We start from the raw sequence: 25,845 nt of genomic DNA on the forward strand, positions 1-25,845 counted from the left end.
GGCTGCGGCCCTGCGGACCCCCAAACCTCCCGGGCGGGCTGCGGGGAGCTCGGGGCCGCGGGCCGCACCCCTCCCTTTGCGGCTGTCCTCCCGCGACCCGGAGCGACCCCGCGGGGTCCGGCTTGACTGTCCCCCCCCCCCACCTGACCCTTCCCGCCTCCACTCTGCTCCCTCCCCTTGTGTTTGCGGGGTGGGAACCTGGAGATTTGGGGTGAAGTTAATATTCCCAAATGTTCTCCCCCTCCCTGTCCCCCAGACGCTCAAAGCTGCTGCTCTCAATGAAGAAGCAAATACGTCTTTACCACACACACACACACACACACACACACACACACACACACGCACACAAGCACACACGCGCTCACACACACACACACACACACACACACACACACACACACACGGGATCCTGCAAATGTCCGGGCTTTAGTGCAATACTGCGTTTTCCAAAAAGTAGCTTAGGAAGAGTTAAGTCCCTTGATGTGGTAGGCGGCACTAAAGTGTCTTTTTTCTTTCTTTCTCTTGTTCCAAAAAATTCTGGAACTGGAATGAAATGTCTGTATTTTGCCTTTAAAAAAAAATTCGGAGGAGGATGTTGTGAAAAATAATATCACACATCTAGGATACTTCTATGAAAGACTACAGCGTCTTGTAGTCCTCCTCTCTTAAGTTAACAGCAAGTACATTGGTAAAACCTCCGTGTGTGTGTGTGTGTGTGTGTGTATCTGTACAGACATGCAAGTTACCGAGAGTGGTGTGTATCATTATTTGTCTACACTGAATGTGTTCCCCCATGGAAAACTTTTCAGAGTGTTCCCATCCAAGTGATCTGTCATTAGGGGTTCCTGAACCCCAAAATGATTCATCTCACTTAAGAGTCTAAGTACCTATTATATATGCAAGATACACCTTAAAAGACAGTTGTAAATATTTACTGTAGCTAAAGTGATGGGGAATAAAATCTTTGATAATTATAATTAATAATAATCATCATCTTTGGTATTTCTGTTACCCAGAGTGGTACTTTCATTGTCTTTTCTTCATGGTACTTCCTTCTAGGGTTTAAAACTCAGGAAACCACACCCACTGACTTACTTAGTGTATTTTATTTTTCCAGACCAATATGTAAAGTGGTAAAAGTGTTTCTTGTAAACTGGAAAAGGTAAAAGGGTTTGTGCAGAACACAAGAAAGAATTAGGTAACATTCAGGTATAGTTCTAAAACTAATAATTGAAATATTTTGCAGTTCTCAGTATGTCCATTCTTTGCTGAGACAGTTAAATGTTTTTGATTCCTTTCGTATGTCAACTGACTGTTGGTATTTTACACTGTCTACTACATGATGTTTAAAGAATAAGGCTTTTGTAATCCTTCTATTGTAGAAATTCTTCTAGCTGTTTTCGTTTGTCCTAGGGTTGAACCCACTGCCAGGCAGTCACTCTCTAACACTGAGTTGCACCTTCAGCCTGTTTTGTGTTTGAGAAACTCTCACACATTTATGTTTTTATACTTTGTTTAAGGCTTCATGTTATAAACCATTATACTGTTGTAGTTTGGCAATTAAGTATAGCCAATATGTTTCAAATAAAGGTATCAAGTCAAGTTAATCTGCTGCTTATCTTTTCACATACCAGCGAGCTATATGATACGCTTTACTGAGCTCTAGATGTAGGCGGTACTAAGGCCATCTTAGAATTTTAGTTGTTCCAGAGTGCATCATAGCCAATGAATTTTCTCGATGGATTGGTTCTTAAAACCATTCATTCTTAAAACTATTTGTTTCATTAGTGTAATTCAATAGAAAATATATACTCTATTTTTGGGTTTGTAGAGCCATAAAGGTGGACAAGACCACATTCCTTCCCTCAAAGAGTCCAGGATCTACTGTGTATGAAGGGAGATATAATTTCAAAAATACAATTACAACTGTGAAACTGGAACATGGAAACCTGTTGGGAATGGGTTTTTGTTTTGTTTTGACAGTCCAGGGGCTTGAACTCTGGGCCTGGGCGCTGTCCTTCAGTTCTTCAGCTCAAGGCGAGCACTCTATCACTTGAGCCACAGCATCACTTCTGGCTTTTTTGGTGGTTAATTGGAGATAAGACTTTCATGGACTTTCCTGCCTGGACAGCTTTGAACAGTGATCCGCAGATCTCTGCCTCCTGAATAGCTAGGATTACAGGTGTGAGCCACTGGTGCCTGGCTAGGTATGTTTCTTTTGGGGGTAGAATGAGACAATGATGCAATAGAGGGGATAAGAATGATTGCACTACAATGTAAACATGTGTGAAGCTCTAACACTGAGCTTCACCCTTCCCCTTGTATAACTAATATAAGCCAATAGAAAAGTACCATATAATGTAAACACAGAGAGATAGATGATTCTTCTTTTGTCTGAAAATATTCAGTGATGAAAACAATGGTTTTGAGTCTGATTATTTTTTATTACTCTTCGTTAAGGTCTTTGTATTTGATCCTAGGTTCACCATTCAGTAACATCTATCTACCCACCCTGCTTTCAGTAGCAATTATTAAAAGCCTACTAATCTCTTTGTACAGGACATCCCCTGTTCTGTTTGAAGGTGACAGAACAGTGCTTTTCTTTAGTGAATATTCAGTTTCCTACTCCAGAGAATCTATAGCTGTAGGTTTTAAAATTTGGAATATAGTGCTGGACCATTCCATTTTATTCAACAACTGTACTGTTGAAGAGCATATGATAGTAATGTTTGTTATACCATCCTAGATTTGTGCAATATCTTATTAATGTAAGTTCACATGAGTGTGTGCCCCTTTGGAGTTTCATGTTAGTTCAAAGTGAGGTTGAAATCAGTCCAAACCAGTCCATTTTGCCACGATTACTTTCAAACCCTCAAATACCCTAGGTCATTATTATTAGTTGAACCCATTCCTATTAGTTTTGTACCAAAGTTTTACTACTTACAGTGTAGTACTAAGACATACTTTGATTAGCTTCTCTGTACAAGACTTTTATTTTACAACATCAAATTATTTCTACTATGTAATTATTCATTTGCTTTTTTTAAAAAATATGTCTTTTTGGTAGTTTTTGGATTTGAACTCAGGACTTCATTCTTGCCAGCATGCACTCTACTCTTTGTTTGTTTGTTTTTTTTGGGTCCGGTCATGGGGCCTGAACTCTGGGCCTGGGCGCTGTCCCTCCGCTCTTCAGCTCAAGGTTAGTGCTCTACCACTTGAGCCACAGCGCCACTTCCGGCTTTTTTCTTTTTGCTTATGTAGTGCTGAGGAATCGAACCCAGTGCCTCTGGCATACAAGGCAAGTGCTCTACCACTGAGCCACCTTCCCAGCCCCCATGCACTCTACTCTTGAGCACACATTCTACTACTGAGCCATGCCTCCGGCCCCATTTCCTTGTCAGTCAGACCTGTGATTGATGATTGTGACCTTTGACAAAAATAAAGCTGATAGTGTTACGATACTGATCTAATGTAATTACCCAAGTGAAAAACTTGGCCCAATGTTAAGTAAAGGCAAACTTCTAAAAGGCAAACTTTTAAGAGATTGAGGCTGGGTACGGTGGTTCAAGCCTGTAATCCTAGCTACTCAGGAGGATGAGATCTGAGGACCTCGGTTCAAAGCCAGCCTGGGCAGGAAAATCCTTGAGACTCTTATCTCCAATAAACCACTAGAAAACCAGAAGTGGCACTGTGGCTCAAGCGGTAGAATGCTTACTTTGAGCTGAAGAGCACAGGGACAGCGCCCAAGCCCAGAGTTCAAGCCCCATGACTGGCAAAAACAAAAACAAAAAACAAAGAACAAAGAACAAAACAAAACAAAACAAAAAAAAAACGATTGAATAGATTATAGATCTTTGTTACCCTAGCTGTCTGGTGATACCAGGTTGGAAATCATTGTTCTACCTAGTTGGTCAAGACGTCATTATTTTCTTTTTAAATTTTATTGTCAAGGTGATATAAAGAGGGGTTACAGTTACATAAGTCAGGTGGTGAGTACATTTTTTGTTGAACTTGTTACCCCCTCCCTCATTTTTCTCCCACTCCCCCCACCGATGTCATTATTTTCTAAAATACTGAGTCTAGTAGTATGGGCCTCTTTCAATCTGACTTTGACTTTTTCCTGGTTTTGAAATTTTCTCCTGTTGCTTACTTATCCACCCCCCTTTGGTCGTGGTCTTGAACTCTGTGCCTGGGTGCTGTCCCTGAGCTCTTCAGCTCAAGGTGAGCATGCTACCACTTGAGCTACACAGTGCTACTTACAGTTTTCTGGTGGTTAATTGGAGGTAAGAGTCTCACCAACTTTCCTCTCACGGCTGGCTTTGAACCTTGTTCCTCAGATCTCAGCCACCTGAGGTGGCTAGGATTACAGGCATGAGCCACTGGCTCCTAGCTGTTGCTTACTTCTATCTGGCTAAATGTTCTTTGTGTTTTTAATCTCAACCTTGTCATTTGTCTAGTTTATACCTGCTATACACATTGAACTACTTTGTAATCAGTCATTTGTAAACCTGTTGTCCTAGTCTGATTATAAATTCCTAGAGGATAATGTCTTAATCATTTTTTATATTCCTTAGATTTTATGTAGTACCTGAATATGTCTTATCTTTGTTTCTGGATTGTTTCATGGACTTCTGTACATTGTCTCCAGTCCATAAAGATGTTTGTGTGTGTGTGTATAATTTATGGTATAGCTTATAGTTTGCTACACACTTTCACATATGTTTTTAAAACCCATTATTAGAATTCTAAGATTCTCATTAAAATTTGTTTGGATCTTAAGGTTTCTAAAATAAAATTTGGATTTTCGGAAGCTGTTTGTAATACTGAATTAAAAACAAACGGATAGAAATATGTTATTAGTCTTGAGTAAGAGCTCCATACCCCCTTTCTGCTCTCTTTTGTTATTGTTAGGGATATCATTACTCCGTCTATAGAGAATCATATAATTAGACATTACACCTATTCAGAGAGGGAGAGGTAGCAGAGAGAGGTAATTCATTGAACATTTTATGTCTGGAGAACTTACAGTTCAGTTTAATCTTAAAAGTGATACATCGAGGGGCTGGGAAGGTGGCTCAGTGGTAGAGTGCTTGCCTTGCATGCATGAGGCCCTGAGTTCGATTCCTCAGCACCACATAAGCAAAACGAAAAAAGCCGGAAGTGGCGCTGTGGCTCATGTGGTAGAGCGCTAGCCTTGAGCTGAATAGCTGAGGGACAGCACCCAGGCCCAGAGTTCAGGCCCCATGACCGGACCAAAAAAAAAAAAAAAAGTGATACATCGAGGGGCTGGGAAGGTGGCTCAGTGGTAGAGCGCTTGCCTTGCATGCCTGAGGCCCTGGGTTCGATTCCTTAGCACCACATAAGCAAAAAGAAAAAAGCCGGAAGTGGCGCTGTGGCTCAAGTGGTAGAGCGCCAGCCTTGAACTGAAGAGCTGAGGGACAGCGCCCAGGCCCAGAGTTCAAGCCCCATGACCGGACCCCCCAAAAAAAAAGTGATACATCGACTTATGGAAGCGTTTAAATTAATAATGTTTTTCAGCCATTTAAGACATTTGCCTATTTAGGTAGGTTTACTTAGGGAAATCTGGACATACTTTTGAGTAGTTGATAGTTTATTCAAGTTTCTGTTTCTAAGGTACTAAGCAAAAAATAGAAGCAAGTAGCAAACATGAGAGAAACAGTTTTCACTGCTGGTGTTTTAAGGTAGTAATAGATGCAGTAGAGTAGTTGATGCCAATGAGGAAAGCAGAAAATGAGAATTGGCTTGATTTACACAACCTGATGACTAATAATGATTGCAATTACTTCAAAAAGATTATGTTTGTGGATAGTATATCCACAGTCAGATAGCAGATTTTCTTCTTAAATTTGATTTTTATTTAGATGACTTCAGTAATACTTCCTCCTCCTCTGACCTTTAATACTGAGAAAGGACAGATATATGGGTATAGAAGATTGAACAAACTAAAACGTTTCAAGTTTTTGAGTAATATGATTACATGCATATTTTATATATACATATATTCTGAAATTTTTCTTATTTTTACATTTTTGGACTATAGTAGTTTAGATATAATTAAATAGATATTAATAAATATTGAATAATCTTTACATTCTGAACTTACTAATGGATAATGCACATTTCTAGTTTTAAAAAGTTTCTCTGGTAGGGCCAAAGGATTTTATTCTATATTCAGTTTAACTACTAAATTCAATTTAGTGGAGCATTTTGTGTAAGTATGTACTTTCTGAGTGATTTATTCTGTCATGCTAATGAGTTTCTCATAGTCAAAACATAATTAAAACTGGATTAAAAAGTGACTCATCAGTTGGAAAGTGTATCTGTTCATGAAGAGCAAATTTGATTTGACATAATAAAATTTATACTTTCGGAGGCTGCAATGCTTGGTAAGAAATGTACGCATTATCCTGCCCATGTAATTGTAACCCCTCTGTACAGTATGTTCACAAGTAAAATTAAATTAAATTAAAAATATTTATACTTTCTAGAAAAATTACTGAATCAAATGCATAAGAACTTGTCTGCACCGGATGAGATACGATACTGAACAAGCTTTGCAAATAATTAAGTACTCTAAGACACACTCATTGATTCTGTGTGATGACGTTAAAGTGGGGCATGTGTGTTCCGAAGTTTAGTCCTGCTAGTATATAGGAATATTATAGACAAAATGAGTTTGTAAAATGATAGAGAAGACTTTCAAATTATTTTAATTCTACATTAATTGCACAGTAGCAACCAAAAGCAAAGGAATTCCAGTTTGAGAGGATAATCCCAGAGAGTTGGAGACTTTTCTATGTGTCTACCTATCTATATGCTACCTACCTACCTGTCTGGAATTACTGCAGTTTTACTTGCTGGTCAGGAATGCTGTCACTTGAGCCAGATGCCTTCAGCCCTGTTAAGCATTTATTATTATTATTATTGTCAGTCGTGGGGCTTAAACTCTGGGCCTGGGCACTGTCCCTCAGCTCTTCAGCTCAAGGCGAGCATTTACCACTTCAGACACAGCACCACTTCCAATATTCTGAGTGGTTTATTGGAGATATGAGTCTCATGGACTTTCGTGCCCAGGCTGGCTTTGAATGGTGATCCTCAGATCGCAGCTTCCTGAGTAGCTAGGATTACAGGTGTGAGCCACCAGTGCCTGGTGGCATTCATTTTTTTAAATTGAGTTTAATAGTTTTTCTGGGGCTCCTCTTTAGACTGTGATTCTCCTACATTTGCCTCTGCCTAGCGGGGGTGACGGATGCATGCTACCATGGCAGGCTTGTTCATTGAGATGGAGTCTTGTTAATTTTTTGCCTGCCTCTGTCACGAAGCACGAAGTTCGATCCTCCTGATCTCTGCCTACCAAGTAGTTGGGATTACAGCTATAAGCCAATGCATCTAGCCTTTAAACTATTTTCTTCTTAAACAAACATTTTTTTTGAAGAGGGCAAATTTAGAAGTATGAGAAGTGTAATATTTCTTTTGGGGTATTTGCCTAGAAGAGCATTTGAAATTCAGTAACTGATGCCAAAGAAGAGAACTATGAGAGGGTCTTTCCTGTTTCCTGGGGCCTAATGCTTTGAGTTTCCTTTGAGTTTGCTGTTCTTCTGGTGAGGACACATACTTGTTTTCCACCGTGGGTCGGTCCTCACTCTCCTGTGAGCACCCTCTCCTGACTACTTTATGAAGGCATCTTCTGTTGGATTTGCTTATGGACTTGTTTTTGGAAACTGGGGCAGCAGTGCCCTTCACTCCTATTCCATAATCAGCATACAGAATGAAAGCTATTTTCTATCCTGTGGTTATTTTATTGCTACTCTACAAATGCTTTTAAGGTTTTTTTTTTCTTTTATCATGTAGGGTAACAAGTACGAGGTTTAGCTGTGCTAGGTTGCTGACTTTGATTGAAATCTAGTTCAATTGGAAATCATGTTTTTTCTTCAACACTGTTTTAAATTAAGGACCAACCCTCATGTTATTCCTTGAATAAATGGCTTAATTAAGAGCTAATCTAAAATGTGTCTGAAAGTTGGAAATCTTCCGGGACCCCACCACACACCCCTCACCCCAGTCCTAAGGGCTTGAACTCTGGGCCTGGGTGCTGTCTCTGAGCTCCTTTCGCTCTACCACTTGAGCCACAAGCCATTTCTGGCTTTTTCTGTGATTAATTGGAGCTAAGAGTCTCACAGAATTTCTTACCTGGTCTGGCTTCGAATCATGATCCTCAGACTTCAGCCTCCTGAGTAGCTAGGATTATGGGCCTGAGCTCACCAGTGCCTGGCTTGAGATTTGGAAGTCTCAGTGGGTTAAGTTGGGGTTGGAGGTGAATTTCAGGTAGTCAATCACTTGCCTAGCATTCAAGAAGAGGCACTGGATTCAATCCCCAGTACCACAAAAACAAAGTTTTCTTTTTTGGGGGTGGGGAAGTTAACAGCATCAACTGAAAATATTTAAAGTTTTATCTTTTATTATGTATAGATATCTACATAAGAGTTAGCTATCACCATGTGATTACTGTGAGCTAGATGTTAACTTCAGGGCTGTGACTACATCAATGGATATATATTAGCGAAGAATCTTTAGATGAAGTGAATTTTAAGACATTGAAAAGTAGCTTTTCAGTGTTTAATCAAGAAGAAATAAGTGGGATGTGATTGGAAAAGATAGGGAAGATTGGTGGACAGGCTGACAATGAGCAAGTTGCATTATGCTCATCATATGACTTGTGGAATTGAAAACCTTTAATACAAAGGCTTAAAGCAACACAAGAAAACGAAGAAATAGTTCGTAAGTTGTGGAGATGTAGGCTAATGGTCAGAATATGAAAAGTAAACTTTGAAAATGACCCTTAAAAGAACTAGATCATGGGCTTAAGTCCACTTTTGTATACCTGGATGTATTCTAATGGAATGATAATACTACTATACATTTTCCTTCTGTGAACATGGAGAAAATACGGATTCCTTTTCCCTTGAAGCACCCTGGTTAGCTGTACATCCACATTAACACCGTACATACATATACATTGCACATAATCATAGTACCTGTGTGTGAGTACCCCAAATATCTGCTTCCTTCTGTTCTCCTTATTTATGCCAGCTGTACAGGTCTGTGCGAGTTTATATCATGTTCTGCACATAGATTTGACTGCAGGAAAAGATGGTAACTTTGCCTAACCTTTGCCACGTTGCTGAGGTGATTGTGTCAAGAGTCATGCTGATGGTACCTCCAAGTATAGCTTTTGCACAGTCACTCTATGTCAGTTGCCTTACGCCATAGAAAAATGATTTCATAATTTTTTCATAAAGTTGAATAAAAATCCATTTTACTTCCTTAGCTATATTAAACATAATGTTTGAATTTTTTTTCTCTTGACAATTAATTAGTGTCTTTGGGCAACTTTAACCTTTAGAGTCTCTGTTTGTACTACGAAATAATGAGCTTTGTTTCTGAATTCCAATCTCTGTCTGTCTTTGAGTGCTAGTCTCTTTTGTTGTGTGATTTAAAAAAATAAGCTTGACAATTATTAATTAACTGTAAATTTAATATATAGTCATTATTTCGCTAGCTTTTTATTTATGATGTTCAGTCAAAAGAGATGAATTTTATATTATGAAAATAGAGTTTACTTCCATTGTCCTTCAGCAGGTTTTTTTTTGTTTTGTTTTGTTTTTGTCCGTTGTGGGGCTTGAACACTGGGCTTGGGCGCTATCCCTCAGCTCTTCAGCTCAAGGTGAGCGCTCTACCGCTTGAGCCACAGAGCCACTTCTGGTTTTCTGGTGGTTTATTGGAAATAAGAGTCTCACGGACTTTCCTGCCTGGGCCGGCTTTGAACCATAATCCTCAGATCTCAGCCTCCTGAGTAACTAGGATTACAAGCGTGAGCCAACGCTCAGCCAGCACGTTTTTTTTTTGTTATTGTTAATTCTAATCCTTGTAAAACCACCATTATATTTAAGACAGGCTATATATGGTAAGGCCTAATCAATTTATATTACATAGGTGAGAGAGTCTAGCTTTAATGACAGACATTAAGACATACATGAATATAGCACAAGACTCTAATTTACAAATGTTGACTTCCAAAAAATATACCTCAATGAGTATACAGGGGAAATACTTCTAAACTTCCATTTCTATTATAGTTATTTTTAATCACTTGATTCTTCAAATGTCTTGAAAATAGTTTCTTATAACCTGGTAAAATAGTTTCTTATAACTTGATAAGTGCCTAGTTTACCATGCTGCGGTCATTTGTGTCTCCTCAGTTTGAAAGATGTACAGTACATAGGTGTATTTCATTGTAGCTCTTCAGCAAATGATCTGTGGTTGCTCATTGGTAATATTCCAGTTAAGGTCATGTTTTATACTGGGGTTTTGCTGAACAATAATTCTTTTATAATCATAACTTTATCTCCTGCTAATTAGGGATTGTTTTATACTATTGATAATAAGGAAGCAATGGCACTGTTAGAACCAGGCAAGGCTGTGGAGCTAACCTACTTTAGTGATAGAAAAATTATTTTCTAGTTTTTTAGCTTGGATTCCAGATGACCTACTTTTTAAGGTGGATATCGTTTATTCTTCTCATATAATTGCTGTAAGACATTTCTATTTCTTATAACTGAACTGTTCATAATAAGTTTCTCTATCAACCTAAAATGACTAAATCATTTAATATTTTTATTATGAAAATTTCAAAATAATTTACAGTATGATAATGTCATATATATATACACAACACTCCAAAATTTTATTTGGCTTACAGTAGAGATATGTTTTTGAGTGAAAGAAATATATATTAGTATAGTAGCTAAGAAAATTATTCCTACAATAACTATCAGTATATATTTATGGGCTATAATATGGCATTTTGATGTGTAATATCACATTATGCATGTGAAATGATTAAATTAATCTCTTATATCACCTACTTATTTTTTACAGTGGAAATATTTAAAATAGAAGTTACTTGCCAAGAATGCAATAACTTGTTATTAAGTATCCTTACCATGTTGTACAGTAAATCACAGAAACTGATTCCCCACCCCCTTTTGTGTCCTTTCTCTCATGTCCCTCACACCAGCCCTGATAACAACCATTCTGGTCCCTAGGACTATGAGTTGACCTTTCCAGATTGTATAGTTGAGATTGTATAGTGTGTCTTTCTGTGCCAGGCTATTTCAGTGAGTATGTTTTTCATATTCATTTATATTTTTGTAAAAAGTAGAATCTCCTTTTAAAAGACTTTTTGGCTGTGCTTATTAGGTTTTTTTAATCATCATATTCTTTTAAATCTAGTTAATTGGAATTAAGACTTTTGTGGACTTTTGTCAGCCTCTTGAGTAGCTAGGTTTACAGGTATGAGCCACTGGTGTGCCCAGTTTATTCTAAAACTGTAGCAAGCCTCAATTTCTGGGTTATTCAGGAAAATTCTGAGTGTCAGGCTATCATATTTAATGAAGATTTAAGAAAATTGTAAGCTTTTTTTTCTGAGATCATTCCTAGGTGCTAATATAAATGCTTCTTTGTAACGGTCAAATTCAAGGTTATTTCCTCTGCTTTTAAATGTCTAATTTAATTTTTTAATAGGTGGAGAGAGAACCTGTGGAGTGCATGAACTTATCTGTATTAGAAAAGGTAAGCCAATGCTTTGCATGGATATTTAAACACTAAATGAACACTTTTTAATACAGAATGAATTTTAGTACGATAGCAGAGGATTTGGATTTATAAGGTATACAAATCAACAAATAATATTCATTTATTCTTATTATAGAGACTTAATCATACATAAACTATATATTACTTATTATGTGGCTATTGAGAGTTGTCACTGTATACTTAGTTTTGATGGATCAATAAAGTTTGGTGTCTAGTATATTCGTTGTTCTTTTTTTTTTTTGGACTTGGTGATGAGGCAAAGAATGGAGGGTTTGATTTTTGTTCCCTTTCAGAATCTGGAGTCTGAGTGCATGCTGATCTCCCATTTACTTCTGTTCTATTACTGTACCCCATCAGAGAGATGTGAGGAGTTGGTTGAAATTCAAATCGGGAGCATATCCAAAGACCACAACATCCTATGACACCAACAGCTGTCTATGCTTCCTTAGAAGGAGCCACCTGGCAACTGGGTGGTTCAACAAGGTGGCCCCAGGCAAGGTAATTCAGTTATTAGGTGGGAGGCAAGGAATCAGGTATTTTTCTAGATTTGAAAGGATCAGGAGAACCTTGGGAGTCCCCACAATTCTGGAGAAATAATCACAAATCTGTGCAATGAGGTATGGAAAGGACTGGATAGAGCTGGGGAAGCCACAGGGGAAGAAATCCTCATAAATTTACTACTCCTGTCTCTTTTCAAACTCGGAACGTTTCTTTTTCTTGCATCTCTCTTGAAAACTCACCTGGCCTTCCTGAGTCTGGCCAACAAGCAACAAGCAACAAGCTACTCGGCTAATTTACCCTGAGGAGGTTTGGAGCAGTGTCAGTGTTTGTGAAACATGCTATGAGTGGCGTGCCAGAGTTGGGCAGCTTATTTTCAGGAAGTTTTTGACCTCTCTGAAAAGTTTTAGCATCTGTAGAATTAAAAACAAAAAGGACCCATTTTAGATGAATATATGTATTGTTGACATGGTCATGCTAATTTTTATTTGAGTGTGTGTGTGTCTCCTGTGGATTGGACTCCAGGCCTGGGCGCTGTCTTTGAGCTTCTTTGCTCAAAGCTAGAGTACTTTACCACTTGAGCCACAGCTCTACTTCTGGCTTCTTTTGGTGTTTAATTGGAGATAAGAGTTTCACAGACTTTCCTGCTTGGATTATGGGTCTCAGAGACTTTTCCTGTCTAGGCTGGCTTTCACTCATGATCCTCAGACTTCAGCCTCCTGAGCAGATAGGATTACATGGGGGCCTGGTTTAATCATGCCAATTACCTGCATGTCACATTCTGAAATTTCTATTTACTTAAAAACATTTATCAACATTTTTAAAAATCAACCTTTCCTCTGGTACCTCAAAGGAGGAAATTGAAGTTAACTTTAACTGACTTCAAAATTGAGGAGGGAGGGATAATGAATTTGTATATATATTTTTTCTATGTAAACATTTTTAGTCTTGTACTTTGATATTTTAATCCAGAGCTGCTGAAAATACTTTAAATACTGTTTTAGTTATTACTTTGTCCCTGTGAAACTTTTATAATGTTTATTATTTGGGACAGCAAGAGCCATTCTACACATTGGCTGGAATCAAAAAGGCTTAAAGCTATAGTCAGGTGATCAAGACAAGACTGGAGACAGCAAGAAGGAAGGAAACTAGAAAGCGTAGAGAGTCTGTCCTGTGGCTAAGAAAATAGGCTATAAGGAAAAGGTAATCATCTGAATACACTTTTTAGGTATGGCTCTTTTTGCTATTTTTCTTTTATTGCTATTTCCATTCCTAGTCAGATAGCTCTCAAAGTATGCCTTGTCCAGATTTCTCTGTATTCGTCTAGCTTTTTTCCTCTCCGTACATTTTTCTGTAGAATCCTAATTCTATGATTTAAAAAATGTAAATTTATTCACGTTCTTGGTCATGTCATAGAAAAGTGTCTAAATCTATTTCCTCAGAATTTAGTGTGTGTTCTGTTCTTGTAGCTGTTTCCCAAGTACTTAAATATTTCCAGAGGTAAAGCAAAGGCTAAGAGGTTTACATTTTAGCTGGACTTTCATAGAATAGAGCACATGAATGTTACATAAAGTAGAAAACTTAGTACCAATAATTCAGAAAAAAATGACATTTTTTTACTTCACAGTTTCTTTTCAAGCTGTATGGATATTTCCTTCAGTATCTCTTGCTTGCTTTTCTCCTCTGTCAGGCTTATAAATATGAAATGTTCTAGGGCTTAGTCATCTACTGACCTCATTTTTCTTTCTTATCTATTTGGTTTATTTCATTTTGCTCTTTTTAACTCCCCCTGAACTTATAAACTATAAACTTATAAACTATAGCCTGTCCTTGAGCTCTTTATTTTTTAAATCAAACTAAGTTATATTCCTATAACAAATTGACCTACTTAAAATTCAAGTCTTGATTTTCACATGCAAATGTCTGTCTTCCTCTGTCTTGTCAATCCCAGTTAATAAATAATATCCAATTGCTTAACTTCTAACCAAAGAATCTTCCCAGCTGAGTGCCAGTGGCTCACACCTGTAATTCTAGCTACTCAGGAGTCTGAGATCTGAGGATCATGGTTCAAAGCCAGCCTGGGAAGGAAAGGCTGTGAAACTCTTTTTTTTTTGCCAGTTGTGGGGCCTGAACACTAGGCCTGGGCGCTGTCCCTCAGCTCTGACTCTTATCTCCAATAAACCACTAGAAAACTGAAAGTTGCCTGCGGCTCAAGCAGTAGAGTGCTTGCCTTGAGAAGAGCGCAGGGACAGTGCCCAAGCCCAGAGTTCAAATCCCACAACTGACAAAAAAAAAGAATCTTCTCATATTTTACCATATTTTATCATTGTCTTTTCTCCATACTTAATTTATTAGTAAGTTGTCAGTTCTACTTGCAAATTATATTTCATATCCATCCCTTTATTTTTTGTCTGTTCTGCTGCTGTCATTTCAAATTGGAGTCTCTATTTTCTTTTGTCTGGACCACTGTAATACTTTTTAACTGGTTCCTTAACTTCCTTGCTTACCTCCATAAAGTAAGCACCAATGACTTTTAAAAATGTAAATCATTTCATATCACTTTGCTATGGAAATTCCTCCATGGATTCCCAGTACGCCTGTAATAAAATCAAGACTGCTTCACCCTGACCAACAAAAAAAATGAACTTAGAGTCCAAATGTCATCTAAATATCATCAGCCTAAAAGTATCATCATGTAAATCATTTATATCACATGGCAGTGAGATTCTGGGCATGATCCTTTTTTGTTCTATATTCCTTTCCATTTGTGGAGCTGTGAAACTAAAACATACTTAGTGGGACATGCATAGAACAATAATTATAGGCATTACCATTGTAAAAGTGAGAAAATAGAAGGAAGAAAGGAGTCACTGGTAATTTAAAACTTTAACTGGGAAAAATCTTACAGATTTCAAGGCACGGCCTTGAAAGTCTTGTCCTCAAGACTGCCCTCTGGGGGCTGGGAAGGTGGCTCAGTGGTAGAGCACTTGCCTTGCATGCATGAGGCCCTGGGTTCTATTCCTCAGCACCACATAAGCAAAAAACAAACAAACAAAAAAGGCCAGTAGTGGCGCTGTAGCTCAAGTGGTAGAGCGCTAGCTTTGAGCTGAAGAGCTGAGGGACAGCGCCCAGGCCCAGAGTTCAGGCCCCATGACTGGACCCCCCCCACACACAAAAAAAAGACTGTCCTCTGAAGTTGCGCCTGCTAGATCCGGCAATTATCAGAAAGAGGAGACGGAGACAGAGACACAGAGAGAGGGACCGAGAGAAAGCCATCATGAGAGAGTGACATTAAGGGGCGAGCACATGCACACAAGCATTGGAGAGGGTATGGTGGAAATGTAAATTAGTATAGCCATTATGTAAAATGGTGTGTTTCTTCAAAAAATTAAAAATAGATAGCATATGATTCAGCAGTCCCACTATAGATATATAATTTGCTATGGGAATGTCAGGGAGATGTCTATACTTCCCATGTGGAATTATTCACACTCAACCAGATACAGATAAAGAAAATTCGCATTTGTACATAATGGGATACTGTTAAGAAAATCCTACACCTGGAGGAAATTCTGTTCAGTGAAGTAAGTCAGGGAAAGGAAGATAAATTTCTGTTTTTACCATATGTGCAATTTGAAACAGTTGAACTCATGGAAATACAGAATAGAGTAGTGGTTCCTGGTTGAGAGTAGCCGTTGTGGGGATGTTGGTTTGAGGATATAAAACTTTGATATAGCCATTTCACAATGTATACATATTATTTTTTATTGTGAGAATACTGTACAGAGGGGTTACAATTACATGGGCAAGATAACGAGTACATTTCTTATCAAGCATTGCTGCCTCCTCCTTGTTTCCCCTTCCCATCTCTTCCCATCTCCCCCCATCTCCCCTGACCCAATCCTCCTGCCTCCACCAAAGTTGTGAAGTTTGTTTTTGGACATAACGTCTTGTACATCTCATTGTTGCAATGGGTCTGCCTGTATCCCTAGTTAAACGATTTGTTTTTGCCCTTCGCCTCCACAAATTAGACCAACATCAAATATAGTGAAAGCAGGGGTTATACCCTGGGGGAGGGAAACATATACATATTTTAAAAGACTGTTGAGTACTCTGTTTTCAATTTAAACAAAGCTTCAAAAAGAAAAAGACAAGTTCTGACTTCTTTTATTTAGCTAATGTCTATATGCCAGCTACTGTTAAGAGTGCTACAAGAACCACACCCAGAAATGCCGCTCTTCTGATGACCAAAAAAATAAGGTTGCCAGACCTTACCCTCTTCCACAATTTAAAGTAGGGAGGTCAGTGGTGGTTCCATCTGAGAAATGCCAGTGAGTAATGATCTGCAGTAAGGGGATTAATCCATGCCACAATGTGAGGGAAGGGCCCGTCAGGCATAAGGGACAAGTGTAGATGCTGAAGTGAGTGTACGCTTGTTTGGCTTGTCTAAAGAAGCCCAGCAGGTGTCTGGAGCAATGTAAGAGGAAATGAAAGCACCAGATAGGTAATATGAGACTAGATAGTTTTGGGCCTTAGCTTCCTGAGTAGCTAGGATTACAGGCATGAGCCATCAGTGCTCAGCTCTCTATATACTTTTAAAGACACCAACCTAGTAGATTTTAGATTGTCACATATTTTATTTGATGGTTTATATGTAATGGGACTAACTGTATTTATTCACATTTCTCCTCTTCTACAAAAGATATGGTATATACATTGTTTTGTAACTGGCTTAATTTAAAACCTACCTCCTAGAATTAAATTCATATCCATAGTCTGAGATCCTTTCTTTTGCCTGTGTGTACTTTTTTTTCTAATATGTGAATACATCATAACTTACTGACTTAATTTCCTAGTAATGGAATTGCTACATTTAAAATTTTTGTGATTAAGATAATGCTGTGGCAAATAGCCTGTCTATTATGGCTAGTGGAGGTCTGTGGTTAATTAGCTTCTGCGAACTGAGATTGCTTTTAAGATTAAAGGGAGATTATTACAAAAATTGTGTTAGAAATTGTTGAGTTCTTCACTTTATGTATTATACTCTTTTGTATTACCACTATGAACACATGGCTCTGTCAGTAGAATATATATTAAACTTTTGGATATTTTTATTGCCATTGATGAATCTGGTAAGTAAAACTTGTTAGTTCTGTGTCATTCAGATTTTCATTTCATTTTGTTTTCCATCAACTAGACAAGGAAATAGCTAGCTTTGTTGACAGTGGACCTCTAAAATTACTTCTTTCTGGCTGCTGCTTCTGTGCAACACTGAAACTCATCAACCTAATATGAGATTGAATATCTCTTTAAGCTCTTCTTACAGAATGTACAAATACTTCTTAGTATACTTTGAAGGGCACCAGAAAAACCTGCTTCTTCTGAAATGTCTCTCTGAAGTGATAGGTGGTTCATCGTGTTTTGACATTTGCTAAATTGAGATCCATTTAATCTTTAGAAATTTTTTTCAAAAAATTTACATGGAAAAAGCATTGTCGGAGTATATTAGATTGTTTCACATTCACTATGGAAACCAGGAAATTATGGATTTAAAGCATGATACCTGGAACAATGTGGGATCTGTGGGTAAGATAGATGGGTAAAAAGCAGGAGTGGTATAATCTAGAACAGTATCCATACCAGGCAGATCAGAGATGCCAAGGGCAGACTATTTATAGAACAGTGAAAACAAACTGAATCTACTTTATAGTTCTGGTGTGAGTTGCTTGACATTGTCTCTACTTTTTCCGCCCAAATGTAGAGAAGACCCAAGCCCCAGTTACTCTTTTCCCTTTCTTGAGATGAAAAAAGCAGTCTGAGGTCTGGAGAGAAAGGCTATATTAGTAATATGGTCTACTAGGTAAGGGATATTAGAACTTCTCCATCCCTCTTAAGTTCAAGACCCCTAGGGTTGAAGATGGGGGGATAGCATTTCTTTTCTTAATTTTATATTTATTTGAAAAGTAGGAAGTTTGACCAGGAAAGGAGCTGGTTTAAAGTGAGAGACAAGGAAGGTATAGTTTTTAAATAGATTAGAGCCAGTAGAAAGAGGCCACTCATCTTGTTCTAGGACAGTATGAAAGATGCCTTAAGGCCATCTAAGGAATTGGCTAGGTCCCACCTGTCATAGGACGAAGAGTGTAAAGGGATAAGCAAATTTTGGAGACTACCCCTTAAGAAGAGAGTACCTCTGGTTTACCTAGCTGGACCAGGGTTCCCTAGGGTGTTGCCTCTCTAGGGATGTGTTTCGCAGTGCTCAGCCACCCAGATATTAAGTTGCTACTCCAGAAGTGGTCCAAAGGGACTCAGCTACTAGTTGAGCTGTTGGCACATCTTGCTGTCATACATGCAATCCTAGTAGTTGTGGGCTCATGGAGACACCCATTTCAGAGGAAAGCTCGGACAGTCACGCACTAGGTGGCAGGGTCATCTCTAAGAATCTGTTAGGGCAGATGAGTCTTATTTTTCTCCTTCAGTGATGTTTATCAATTATTTCTAAACCTTCAATTTTTAATGTAAATTTTATAATCAGCCGGCCAAATCATTTGCTAGCTCTTTGAGAAATTTGTTGGGCATTGCACTGAATCTGTAGATCAGTCTTTGAGTCTTTAGACTTATTGTTGAACTTGACGCAGCAAGATATTTGTTGGATGCTTTCCAGTAAAGTTTAGGAAGTTATTTAGAAGGGTTTTACAGATCTTTTTGTTAGCCTTATGCTTAGATTTATCATTTTTTGTTACTATAATAAAGGAAGCACAATAGAAGCATTATAAAATTTCCATGTATTCACCTTATTATAGCCATATGGACAAACCATTCAAATTTTCTTTAGATATTTTAGTTTCTCTGTATAGAAAGTCCTACTATCTACAGAAAGTTTTGGTTTTATTTAATCCTTTCCAGTTATGTATTTTTACAGCTTCTAAGGAAAAATAAATAGAAGCCAAAGAATACTCACTAATTTCTTTTCTAAATGCTTGACCAAAAATAACTTAAAAAACTAAAACAGTAACAAGTGTTGATAAAGATGCAGAGACTTTGGAACCCTCTTACACTGTTGGTGTAAATGTAAAATGGGGCTGCTACTTCAGAAAACAGGCTGAATGTTTCTCAAAAAGTTAAACATAAAGTTACTATCTAACTTAATAATTACGCTATGAGAATTGAAGATAATTGAAATCATATGATTATACAAAAACATATGCATGAATGTTCATATAGCTATCTTATTCATAATAGTAAAAGCAACTTAAATTCCTATCACTTGGTGAATGGATTAAACAAAATATATCATCAACAGAGTATCTTATTCATTCATTAGAAAGGAACTGTACCCTTTGCCTGACTTATATAATTGTAATCCCTCTGGTTTTAGCATTTCCAAATAAAAATAATAAAAATTTAAAAAGAGAGAATAAAGGGTTGATTCAAACAAAAATATGGATTAGCCTTGAAAACACATACTAAGTCAAAGAAGCCAGACACAGTGTACAGGAGCAGTAGACTTACACATTATGGGGCTAGACGGATGATATTTCTGCCCAATTCTGATAGTTTCTTATTCTAATCCACAACTATGTTAGGATAGTGCAACTTGATATCAGAGAGTGTGAGGCATAGAGATGAAGAAGGAAATTTTGGAGACAAGAGCTAGGATGGTTGTGGTTAATAGGGCAGTAGAGAGAGCTGGACCTGGCTTCACATTTCCAGGTTCATGGCAGGTCAGGAGAGTTTATGCATTGCTCTTTTACCTCTTAGTTAGCTGCTGTTACGTTGTGAATAAATACAGTTTCCGTTCGCTTTTCATCCTCTACTGTTTATACCTGCAGACTTTCCTTCTCAGCTCCTTAGCTTGGTTCCCTTTCTTTCCTCTTCGCCTGCAAATCTGCCCCAGGCCCTTCTCTCTTGTGGAAACACGGTGGGGTGGGGAGAGAATAATAGATGAGTGTCTGAAAGTGTAGGCGATAAATTTTCATATTGGGTTTTCAAGTTTTAGAACTATATTTGATTTTTGCAGGGCTGGATAAAGATAGAATTTGCTGAGTGACTAAGCTTTCAGATCTTTCCTAGTTCTAATTATTTAGAGCAAAAGAATAGTAAAGTACCCTTTTCTTCTAGTACTCAGTAAAAAGGGTACAGGGAAATTATGTAAATTTATAATTAGCAAATTCAGCATTCAGAATACATGGATTTTATTTCCCTGTTTGCTTCATCCACCCTGGACAGCTGAATAAGTAGTAAATTCTTTGCATCCCATTTCCCTCAAATGTGAAAGGGTGATGTACACATATTGTCAGCTTTTGAGTTAGGACAGTGAAATATCTGAGGCATCTCATCTTCCAGAGTCAGAGGCTTTATTTAGCTTACTTTTGGAGGCTCAGAGTCCTAGGTCAGGCAACCCCAGACAGATCAATGGTTTGTTCTCTGGTAATGAGAGCATATCGTGGCACATTATGGCAGGAGAACCTTTTGGTGTGAGTGGCCATGTCTCTAGAGCAGAGAGAGAAAAGAGGAAAAATGAGATCCCCAAGTCCCTCATGAGTTCAATTTCCTAGTGACCCAAGACCTTCCCACTCTACTCCACCTCCCAAAATGTCCTAGTAAGCATCACTGTAGATACCAAATCTTTAACACATGGGCCTTTGGATCCAAACCATAGCATTATTCATGTCATCTGTGTTAACCTTAACAAGACTTCTGGCAGGACCAAGTGAAATAAAGTACCTGAAAGCCTTTGTAGTCAGTAAACTGGTTTAGATGAATCATACTCATTACCTTAAAGAAAGCTAAGAGCTGTGGTGGATAACTGTATTCTCTATAACTTGACAGGATGAGGTAAGTGTTGCTGGAGCTCCGGTAGAGATAGTCTTGAAACTTAACAGACTCTCTTAGAGATGAGACATAAATATTCAATATATATGAATTCTGGAAGATATATTTTAATTGTTTCAATTATACATCTTTTTCAGTGATACAGTATTCAAGATTTTGAATGTATGAAAATTACTAGAGAAGCCGGGCACCCAGTGGCTGACACCTGTAATCCTAGTTACTCAGGAGGTTGAGATCTGAGGATCGGGGTTCAAAGCCAGCCTGGACAGAAAAGTATCCTTAAGACTCTTATCTCCAATAAACCATTCAAAAACAGCTCAGAGACAGGGCAGGAGTGACAAAAAAAAATTACTAGTGAGACCAGGTGTTGGTGGCTCACGCCTGTAATACTAGCTACTCAGGAGGCTGAAATCTGAGGATCGCAGTTCAGTCAGCCCAGGCAGGATAGTCTGTGAAACTCTTATCTCCAATAAACCAACAGAAAACTGGAAGTGGCACTGTAACTCAAGTGGTAGAGCGCTCGCCTCGAGCTGAAGAGCTGAAGGACAGTGCTCAGGCCCAGAGTTCAAGCCCCATGGCCACCAAAAAAAAAATTACTAGTGAGTTAGTAGCATAAGCCTTCTATATTTTTCCACAGTTCTTTAAATGATGGTGAATGTTTATAAGAAATGCTTTGCTGATCTCTGAGCAAATGGCTCCTAGTAGGAAAAATGCTGATTCCTAGTCTTTGGATGCTGGTTAGAGAAACAGACCTCCATGCAGTTTCTATGCAAATCTTCTATTACTGGATCGACATTTAGCTGTGAATGTTCTCCATTATTTGCAGTTTTATGTTGTACAGTTTCTATTACCTGTGGTTAAACAAGGTCAGAAAGTATTAAACAGAAAATTCTAGAAATAAACGATTTGTTAGTTTTAGACACTCTGTCTTGAGAAATGTTATGAAACTGCACCATCCCACTTTATTCTGCTCTGAATGTGATCAGTTCGTCTGGCGTGTGCATGCTGTGTATGCTGCCCACACCATTCACTTAGGAACCTGTTATCTGATTGACGGATACTTGTGTGGTGTTTGTGTTCAAGGGTGGAAGGTGATTATGCATGATAGTATTGTGTGGTGTCATCTAAAATTGTTAGAATGGAGGATTGTGATTGTTTTCATCATTTGATACATGTTTGGGGCAAGTATCTAGATCAATACATAGTGGATAAATATACAAATAAATATACAAAACTATCACCCTATACCCTGTAAAGATGTACAGTTGTCTGCAAAATTGTTTTGAAGTTGTAATATAGTTCTCCCTTTTTGTATTACTTTAGATTTTTCTGGTTCTTAGATATGTTCCTTTTGGTGTAGTTCAGTAACTTCTAGGCAGTGCTAATAATAGATCTTGAAGGGATCAGGAGATTTTTTTTTTATAACTGTTTTATTGGCATACATTTTAAGCCTTTTTTTCCCCCCTAGTTCAAGGAATTTCAATTAGGCCGAACATTTATAGAGCTTGATGGCAGCAAAGAATAGGGCTTTTGCTACTATAATTAAAATGACACTTTCATTTACAATTTAATAGAAGGTGGAATTCATGGAGCTATATTTTCTTCGATTCACTCTTATCATCTTTGAACTTCTTAATGAGACGTTTATGTATACCCAGAGGAAGAAGCCTACCACATTGACTCACGCCGGTTATTTTTAGTTTTATATCCCAAATTGATGCTGCTATACATTATTGTAGGCACTCAATGAGCAAAGCAGACCCTTAGCATTTAAAGGTGAAGTGCAGGAGATAGGACAAAATCATACACTGTGAAGGTCACAGTATAAGACAATGGACAGCCAACAGGTGAGGAAAACTGTAAGCTGGTCTAGCACCTCACTGTATCCTGCCTTTCTCTGAAATACTAATGTATAAAAGTATCATTTTCTCTTCTCTCCCCTTACTTATCTTTCTAATGGCTGAATTACTTGTCGGTTTTCTGAATATAATACAGAGGAATGTCTGTAACCAACTGTAGAAAATTTTGAAGCCTGTTCAGTTTTTTCTTAACCCGTTTGCATTAATTCAACTGTTACTTAACATTTTTTTTTGTTACTTAACATTTTAATGACTCACAATGGAAAGGAATAAAAGTCTAGATATTGTTATTAGTATAGAAGGGTCAGAATGTTTTTATCTACCCAGTCCTAAGGCAAGAGCCTAGATAGCATGCTTTTGCTCAGAATAGATGTTGCACTGATATACCAGTTATTTCTTTCATTTCTTTATTTTATCTCAGCTGTTGTAGTTTTCAATCTTTCAAATTGGATTTAGATTTCAGTATTTGACTTTAAAGTATTTCCTTGTCTTTTCTCAACACATTCAGTTTTTCTTGTTGGTTTTTGGACCCATGGAATAATATAAGTCTTAGTGTCCTTGTCTAGCAGTTGTATCTCAGTATTGATTATTTTCCCCCATTTATCTAGTTTTGCTTCATTGTATGACTGATAAGTTTTTATTGGATGCTAAGCCATATGAAACTTCCTTTGTTTAATGTTGAATAATATGTGTGTGTATAAGCTTTTCTGTGGCAGTGTAAACTACCTCAGAAGAATTTGTTCCTTTAGGTCTTTCACATCTGTTGTAGTTGAGATGTGTATTTTCTTCCAAAGGCCTATGTATTAAAGGCTTGGTTGCCAGCTTGTGGCATCATTGGAAGGTATGGAACCTTAATTTAAGAGGAGGGGCTTTGGGTGGGAAACATTAGTGCCTACCAAGTAGAAGGCCTTGAGTCCAAAACACCAATACTGCCCCCTCAAAAACAGGAAAAAAAGAGAAGAGATGAGGCCTAAGTAGAAGGAACTTAGGTCACTGAGGGTGGGTTCTGGAGGGAATATTGAGATGCTGTCCCCTTCCTGTCACTGTCTTTGCTTCCTGGCTGCCATGAGTTGCACAGATGTTCCACCTATACATTCTCATCAAGGTGTACTGGGTTGCCATAGGTCCAAAGCGAAAGGCCAACTGAAAATGGACTGAAACTTGAAACCATGGTTTCAGATAAACTTTTCCCTTCTTTTAAGTTGATTATATTAAGATAGTCTCAGTCATAGTGATGGAAATTTTACAAAAACATAGCCGAAAGTTATTTTCCTGAGGTGAGATGTTTTTAAGTACTCTAGTCAGTGGCTCATAAAGCTGGATTTTTTTTTTTTAAATTCTGGATCATGGCAATAGTCACTGTTTCTTACTCTGTATTAGATTTGGTTGCTTTTCCTCCTAACCTTCTTAGAGTGGCTTTTTTTTTCTCAGCCACTGGCCATTTATTTATATACTGTGTACTAAAAAGTGCTCTTTTGTAGATCTTGGGTGATTAGGTGCAGATCCCTTTATCTCTTTCTGCTATGCCTGACCATGTGGCCTTCAGCTATCTTGGATATTCATGCTCCCAGGTTTACCTCCTCACATCAGGAAGACCACTGGACCCCTGGGTTACTCCATTTTGCACAGTTAGCTTATTGCATCCTTTCTCTAAATAGTCACCTTAGAAAATCCTAACATAACAGGACTCATCTCAGGTTTTTTGTTCTGTGAATGGTCACTGATTGGCTTTATTACTAAATGTCCAGTGCCTTGAATGGGATTGTTCATATATTTTGTTCTTTTAGTCCTTAAGTGGTAAGCATATTCTAATCTTTGTTACTCTTAACTGGAAGTAGAAAAGTGATTATCAGAATGGGGTCATGCTTGGTATTTAAATAGACTATGAAATATCTGGAGCAGAGATTTAAGAAGAGAGACTGGGAAACTACGAAGGATACAGAGACCTGGATTAGAGAAAAGGATATGATACAATTTTGCTAAGAAGAAAAAACAACTTTATTTATTAATAATCAATAATTGGACAGTGTAGATTCATGAATGAAAAGATAAAACTCTAAGGAGTTTTAGCCATCAGATAGTTAAACTCTTGACCAGTTTATTTCTGAATGGCATTAAAGTTTTAACAATCTAGAAATGACACAAATGTATTATTCTTCATTTGAAAAAAACTACTAAACAAGGTTGTGCTGGTATGCTGGTTTGTGGTCACTTGGACCAATGCACAGGAGTGGGATTGCTGGATCATAAGAAAGCTCCATGTTTAGCTTTTTGAGGAACCTCCATACTCCTTTCCAGAGTGGTTGAACAAGTTTACATTCCCACCAACAGTGCAGTAGCAATCCCTTTTGGCCATATCCCTACCAGCCTCTGTTATTGTTAGTTTTCTTAATAAGGGCCATTCTAACTGGGGTGAGGTGGAATCTCAATGTTTTGGTTTGCTTTTCTTTTATGGCCAGAGATGTTGAACATGTGTCTATTGGTCATTCTTATTTCTTCTTGGGAGATGTCATTCTTTAAGTCTTCAGCCCACTTATTTAATTGAGTTTTTGTTTCTTTGAGGATTTGTGTTTGGGAGGTTTAATTTTTTGGGCTCTAAGTATATTTTAAATATGAGGCTCTTGTCTGATGCATAACTAGTAAAACTCTTCTTCTATCCTGTGGGCTTTCTATTTATCTTGCTAGCTATGTCCTTTTTTCATGCAGAAACTCTTCAGTTTAATGCAATCCATCTTTCTAGTCTGGATCTTTGCTTAGGAAGTTTTAACATGTGCCAAGGAGCCCCAGTGTTTTCACTGTCCCTTCCTGTAATATTTTCAGTGTATCTGGTCTACATTGAGGTCTTTGAACCATTTGGAATCGATTCTGGTGCACGGTGATATATAAGGATCTTGCTGCAGTTTTCTGCACATGTGCAGCCAATTCTGCTAGCACCATTGCAGCATTATTTACCATAGCTAAGATATGGAATCAACCCAGA

At 37.9% G+C, this 25,845-nt stretch overlaps 1 protein-coding gene across 2 annotated transcripts in view; it reads left to right on the plus strand.

Annotated features, from left to right (window-relative positions):
- Positions 1-11,608: 11,608 nt before the first annotated feature.
- The window catches only part of Syt14 (synaptotagmin XIV), a 125,447-nt gene continuing 111,210 nt past the window's right edge, over positions 11,609-25,845 (plus strand). For both annotated transcript variants that reach the window (XM_013015152.1, XM_013015151.1), the window contains exon 1: positions 11,609-11,652. The gene's annotated coding sequence lies outside the window, so the exon portion shown is untranslated. The remainder of the gene's footprint in view (positions 11,653-25,845) is intronic.

Source organism: Dipodomys ordii, unplaced genomic scaffold (genome assembly GCF_000151885.1).
Source record: "Dipodomys ordii isolate 6190 unplaced genomic scaffold, Dord_2.0 Scaffold26, whole genome shotgun sequence".
Lineage (NCBI taxonomy): Eukaryota > Metazoa > Chordata > Mammalia > Rodentia > Heteromyidae > Dipodomys > Dipodomys ordii.